Raw genomic sequence first — 8,110 nt, 5'->3', positions numbered from 1 at the left:
TTAACCCTTACCCTCACCCTAACCCTAACCCTAACCCTAATCCTCACACTAATCCTAACCCTAAACCTTACCCTCAGCCTAACCCTCACCCTGACCCTAACCCTTACCCTCACTCTAACACTAACCCTAAACCAAACCCAAACCATCACCTTCACCCTAACCCTCACCATCATCCCAACCCTCACCCTAATCCTAACCCTCAGCCATACCCTAATCCTCACCCTCACCAAAATCCTCACCCTCACCCTAACCCTCACACTCACCCTAAACATCACCCTAAACATAACCCTTAACCTAACCCTAACCGTAACTCTCACCCTAATTCTAAGTGTAACAATAACCCTCAACCTAACCCTAACGCTAAACCTAACACTCACCCTCACCCTAACCCTCACCCTAACATTTTTCATCACCCTAAACCTAACAATAAGTTTAAAACTCACACAAACGCTAACCCACACCCTAACCCTCACCAATACCCGAACACTCACCCTAACCCTAACCTTCACCCTCACCCTAAACATCACCCTAAACCTAACACTCACCCTAACCCTAACCCTAACATTCACCCTAACCGTAACCCTCACCCTAACCCTCATCCTAACCCTAAACCTCACCGAAACCCTAACCCTTACCTAACCGAAACCCTCACCCTAACCCTAACCCTAAACCTCACCCTCACACTCACCTAAAACCTAAACCTAACCATAACACTCAACCTAACCCTCACCCTCACCCTAACCCTAACCCTAACAATAACCCAAACCCTAACCCTAAACCTAAACCAAACCCTCACCCTCATCCTAACACTAACTCTAACCCTAACCCTCACCCTCACCCTCAACCTAACCCTAACCCTAACCCTAACCCTAAACCTAACCCTAACCCTCACACTCACCCTAAATCTAACCCTAACACAAACCCTCACACTCACCCTCACCCTCACTCTAAACCTAACACTAACAATAACCATAACCCTAAACCTAAACCTAACACTCAACCTCACCCTCACTCAAACCCTATCACTCACCCTAACAGTCACCGTCACCCACACCCTCACCATAACCCTAACCCTCACGCTCACTCTAACACTCACCCTAACCTTTTACCTCAACCTAACCCTAACCCTAATCCTAACTCTAACCTTCATACTAACCCTAACCTAACCCTAACACTAACCCTTACCCTCACCCACAACCTCAACCTCACCCTCAGACCAAACCTAACCCTAACCCTAATCCTAACCCTAACCTTAACCCTCACCCTCTTCCAAACCCTAACCCTAACAATAACCAAAACCCTAACCCTAACCTTAACCCTCAACCTAACTCTAACCCTAACCCTAAACCTAACACTCACCCTAACCCTAGCAATCACCCTCACCCTCACCCTCACCCTAACCGTAAACCTAACCCTAACCCTCACCTTCACCTTAACCCTCATCCTAACACTTATCCTCACCCTAACCCTAACCCTTACCCTAAACCTAATCCTCAATATAAACCTAACCCTCAGCCCAACCCTCACCCTAACCCTAAAGCTAACTCCAACCCTCACCTTCACCCTAAACCTCACCCTAACCCTTACCGTCACATGCACCCTAACCCTAACCCTAAACCTAATCCTCACACTAATCCTAACCCTAAACCTTATCCTCAGCCTAACCCTCACCCTAACCCTAAACCTAACCCTCACTCTAACACTAACCCTAAACCAAACCCAAATCATCACCATCACCCTAACCCTCACCATCATCATAACTCTCACCCTAACCCTAACCCTCACCCACACCCTAATCCTCATCCTCACCCAAACCCTCACCCTCACACTAACCCTCACCCTCACCCTAAACATCACCCTAACCCTAAACCTAAACCTAACCTTTATCCTCAACCTAACCCTAACCCTTACCGTAACCCTAATATTCAGTCTAAACCTAACCCTCAGCCTAACCCTAACCCTACCCCTCACCCTCACCCTCACCCTAACCCTAACCCTAACCCTAATCCTAAACCTCACACTCACTCTAACCCTAACCCTAACCCTCACCATCACACTAGCCCTCACCCTAACACTCACTATAACCCTAACCCTCACTTTCACCCTAACACTCACCCTAACCTTAACCCTTACCCTCACCCTAACACTAAACCTAATCCTAACCCTAACCCTTACACTAACCCTAACCCTCACCCTAACCCTAACCCTAACCCTAACACTCACCCTCACCCTCACTCTAATCCTCAGCCTAATCCTAACCCTAAGCATTATCCTAACCCTAACCTTCACACTCACACTCACCCTAAATCTAACTCTAACCCTAACCCTCACCCTCACCCTAACCCTAACCAAAATCTTAGCCCTCACCTAACCCTCACCATAACCCTAATGCTAACTCTACCACTCACCCTCACCCTAAACCTCACCCTAAACTTTACCCTCACCCTCTCCCTAACCCTAACCCTAAACCTAATCCTCACACTAAACCTACCCTCACCATCACCCTAACCCTCACCGTATCACTTTCACTCACCCTAACCCTAACCCTAACACTCACACAAACCCTAACCCTCACCCTAACCCTAACCCTCTTCCACACACTAACCCTCACCCACACCCGAACCATTACCTTAACCCAAACCCTCAACCTCACCCTAAACATCACCCTAACCCTAACACTCACCCTAACCCTAAACCTAACCCTAATCCTTACCTAAGCGAAACCCTCACCCTCACCCTCACCCTAACCCTAACCCTAACCCTAAAAATAACCCTAACCCTAACCCTAAACATAAACCTAACCCTCACACTAACCCTAACCCTCACCCTAACTCTAACTCTAACCCTAACCCTCAGCCTCACCCTCACCCTAAACCAAAACCTAACCCTAAAAATAACCAAAACCTTAAACCTAAACCTAAACCTCACCCTAACCCTAACCCTAAACCGCACTCTCAATCTCACCCTAACCCTAACAATAACAATAACCCTAACCCTAACCCTAACCCTAAACTTAACCCTAACCTTCACCCTGACCCTAACCCTTACCCTCACCCTCACCCTCAACCTCACCCTCACCCTCACCCTAAGTCTAATCCTAACATTCACGCTAACCCTAACCCTAACCCTAATGCTAACACTAACCCTCACCCTCACCCTAACCCTCACCCTCAACCTCACCCTCACCCTCACGCTAACAATACTCCCCAGCCTAAACCTCACCCTAACCCTAACCCTAACACTAATCCTCACCCTATCCCTCACCCTAACCCTCACACTCACCCTAAATCTAACTCTAACCCAAACCCTCATCCTCAACATCACCATTACCCTAACCCTAATCCTAACAATAACCCTAACCTTAACTGTAAACCTAGCCCTAACCCTCACCCTAACCCTAACCCTAACCCTAACCCTTACCCTAATCCTAAACCTAACCCTAACCCTCACCCTCACCCTAACCCTCACCCTAACCGTAACTCTCACCCCAACCCAAACCCTAACATTAACCTTAACCCTAACCCTCACACTCACCCTAAATCTAACCCTAACCCAAACCCTCACCCTCACCCTAAACCTTACATTAACAATAACCCTAACCCTAACCCTAAACCTAACCCTAACACTCACCCTCACCCTCACCCTAACCCTAACCCTAACCCTCACCCTCACCCTCAACCTCACCCTCACCCTCACCCTAACTCTAACCCTAACCCTCATGCGAACCCTAACCCTAACTCTAAAGCTAACCCTAACCCTCACCCTCACTCTCACCCTAAACCTCACCCTCACACTCACCCTAACACTACCCCTCAGCCTAAACCTCACCCTAACACTAACCCTAACCCTAATCCTCACCCTATTCCTCACCCTAACCCTAACACTCACCCTCATCCTAACCCTCAACCTAACCCTAACTCTAACCCTAAACCTCACCCTAGAACTAATGCTAACCCTAACATTCACCCTCACGCTAAACCTCACCCTAACACTTACCCTTACGCTAAATCTAACTCTTACCCTCACCCTAAACCTCACTCTAACCCATACCCTCACCCTAACCCTCACCCTAAACCTAACCCTCACCCTCACCGTAACCCTCACCGTAACCCTAACCCTAACCCTAACCCTAACCCTAAACCTAACCCTCACCCTAATCCTAACCGTAAACCTAACCCTCACCCTCACCTTAACCTTCAACCAAACCCTTACCCTCACCCTCATCCTAATGCTAAACCTAACCCTAACCCTCACACTAACCCCAACCCTCATGCTAATCCTATCACTACCCCTCAGCCTCACCCTCATCCTCACCCTAACCCTAACCCTAACCCTCACCCTAACCATAACCTTAAACCTAACCCTCACCCTAACCCTCACCCTAACCCTCATCATCACACTCAACCTCACCCTCGGCCTAACCCTAACACTAACCCTAATCCTAACCCTAATCCTCACCCTCACCCTAACCCTAATCCTATCCCTAACACTCACCCTAACCCTATCACTCACCCTAACCCTCACCGTCACCCACACCCTCACCATAACCCTAAGCCTCACCCTCACTCTAACCCTCACCCTAACCCTTTTCGTCACCCTAACCCTAAACCTTATCCTAACTCTAACTTTCATACTAACCCTAACCCTCACCCTAACGCTAACCCCAACCCCAACACTAACCCTAACCCTCACCCACAACCTCAACCTCATCCTCAGACCAACCCTAACCCTAACCCTAATCCTAACCCTAACCTTAACCCTCACCCTCACCCTAAACCTAAACCTAACCCTCACCCTCACCCTAACCCTCACCCACACGCTAATCCTCACCCTCACCAAAACCCTCACCCTCACCCTAACCCTCACCCTCACCCTAAACATCACCCTAACCCTAACCCTTAACCTAACCCTAAACGTAACCCTCACCCTAACCCTAAGAGTAACAATAAACCTCAATCTAACCCTAACGCTAAACCTAACACTCACCCTCACCCTAACACTCACCCTAACACTTTTCATCACCTTAAACCTAACAATAAGTTTAACACTCATACAAACGCTAACCCTCACCCTAACCCTCAACCACACCCTCACCCTCACCCTAACCCTCACCCTCACCCTAAACATCACCCTAAACCTAACACTCACCCTAACCCTAAACCTAACCATCACCCTAACCCTAACCCTCACCCTCACCCTAAACCTCAACGAAACCCTAACCTTGACCTAACCGAAACCCTCATCCTCACCCTCACCCTAAACCTCATCCTAACCCTTTCCCTCACCCTAAGCCTAACCATAACACTCACCCTCACACTGACCTAAAACCTAACCCTAACCATAACACTCACCCTCATCCTCACCCTCACCCTCACCCTAACCCTAACCCTAACAATAACCCAAACCCTAACCCTAAACATAACCCTAACCCTCACCCTCATCCTAACCCTCAACTTAACCCTAATACTCACCCTAACCCTAACCCTAAACCTCACCTTCACCCTAACCCTAACCCTAACCTGCACCCTCACCCTAGACTTCACCCTAATATCCACGCTAACCCTAACCCTCACTCTCACCCTAACCCTCACCCTCGCACTCACCCTCACCCTCACCCTCACCCTAACTTTAACCGTAACCCTCATACTAACCCTAACCCTAACCCTAATGCTAGCCCTAAAACTCACCCTCACCCTAACCCTCACCCTCAGCTAACCATCACCCTAACCCTAACCCTAAACCTCACATTAAACCCAACCCCCACACAAACCCTAACCCTATCCTTCAGCCTCAAACTCACCCTAAACCTAACCCTAACCCTAATCCTCACCCTATCCCTCACCCTAACCCTAACACTCACCCTCACCTTAGCCCTCACATTAACAGTAACCATAACGCTAAACCTCACCCTAAAACTAATGCTAACCCTAAACCTCACCCTCATTCTAACCCTCACACTAACACTTACCCTCATCCTAACACTAACCCTAACCCTAACATTAACCCTAAACCTCACCCTAATCTTATCCCTAACTCTCAGCCTCACCCTCATCCTAACCCTAACCCTAACCCTCACCCTAACCATAACCCTAACTCTAACCCTAACCATCACGCTAAACCTAACCCTCACCCTCACACTCAACCTCAACCTCAGCCTAACCCTAACCCTAATCCTAACCCTAAACTTCACCCTCACCCTCACCCTAACTCTAATCATAACCATAACCCTCACCCTCACCCTAACCCTAACCCTTACCTAACCCAAAACCTCACCCTCACCCTCACCCTCAAATTTACCCTCACCCTCACCCTAGCCCTCACCATCATCCTAACCCTCACCCTACCCCTAAACCTAACCCACACTCGAACCCTCACCCTCACCCAAAAACTCACCCTCACACTAACCCTCACCCTCACTCTAAACATCACCCTAACCCTAAACCTAAACCTAACCTTTATAGTCACCCTAACCCAAAACCTTACCCTAAGCCTAACCCTCAGTCTAAACATAACCCTCAGCCTAACCCTAACCCTACCCCTCACCCTCACCCTTACCCTAACCCTGACCCTTACACTAACCCTAACCATCACCCTAATCCTAACTATAACACTAATCCTAACCCTCAACATCACCCTAACCCTAAACCTAACCCTCACCATCACACTAGCCCTCACCCTAACACTCAATATAACCCTAACCCTCACTTTCACCCTAACCCTCACCCTAAACCTAACCCTCACCCTCACCCTAACCCTCACCCTAACCCTCACCCTAACCCTCACCCTCACCCTAACCCGCACCCTAAACTTTACCCTCACCCTCACCCTAACCCTAACCCTAACCCTAACCCTCACCCTCACCCTCACTCTAATCCTCAGCCTAATCCTAACAATAAATATTATTTATTTATTTATTATAACCCTAACCGTCACACTCACACTCAACCTAAACCTAACTCTAACCCTAACCCTAACCCTCACCCTCACCCTAACCCTAACCCTAACAATAACCCTAAAACTACCCCTAAACCTAACCCTAACCCGAAACCTCATCCTATCCCTAACCCTAACAATAACCCTAAAACTAACCCTAAACCTAACCCTAACCCTAAAACTCACCCTAACCCTAATCTTAACCCTCACCCTTACCATAACCCTAAACCTAACCCTAACCCTCACCATCACCCTAGCCCTCACCCTAACACTCACTCTAACCCTAACCCTCACTCTCACCCTAACCCTCATCCTAACCCTTACCCTCAACCTAACCCTAATCCTAAACCAAACCCTAACCCTCACACTAAACCTAACCCTCAGCCTAAACCTAACCCTCACCCTCATCCTAACCCTAACCCTAACACTCACCCTCACTTTCAAACTCACCCTCACCTTAACTCTAACCCTAACTCTCACGCTAACTGTAAACCCTCATTCTAACCTTCACCTTACCCCTAACCCTCACCCTAACCCTAACCCCAAACCTAACCCTCACACTAAACCTAACCCTCATCTTATTCCTATCCCTACCCCTCAGCCTCACCCTCATCCTAACCCTACCCCTAGCCCTCACCCTAACCCTAACCCTCACACCCACCCTAAACCTAACCCTCACCCTCACCCTCAACCTCACCCTCAGCCTAACCTTAACCCTAACTCTAATCCTATCCCTAACCCATACCCTCACCTTCACTCTAACTCTAAACCTAACCCTAACCCTCACCCTTATCCTAACCCTAACCCTAACCTTTACCTAACCCAAACCCTCACCCTCACCCTCAACCTCACCCTCAAACTTACCCTCACCCCCAACCTAGCCCTCACCGGCACCCAAAATCTCACCCTAACCCTAACCCTCACCCACATCCGAACCCTCACCTTCACCCGAAAACTCACCCTCACCCTCACTGTAAACCACCCTAACCCTAACCCTAAACCTAACCCTTATCCTCACCCTAACCCTAACCCTTACCCTAACCCTAACCCTCAGTCTAAACCTAACCCTCAGCCTAACCCTAACCCTACCCCTCACCCTCACCCTCACCCTAACCGTAACCCTTATACTAACCCTAACCCTCACCCTAAGCCTAACCCTAACCCTAATCCTAACCCT

Source organism: Dipodomys merriami, unplaced genomic scaffold (assembly GCF_024711535.1).
Source record: "Dipodomys merriami isolate MVZ:Mamm:240054 unplaced genomic scaffold, mDipMer1.0.p SCAF_9, whole genome shotgun sequence".
NCBI lineage: Eukaryota > Metazoa > Chordata > Mammalia > Rodentia > Heteromyidae > Dipodomys > Dipodomys merriami.
The sequence above is the reverse complement of the archived record's forward strand: the minus strand, read 5'-3'. Positions refer to the sequence as shown.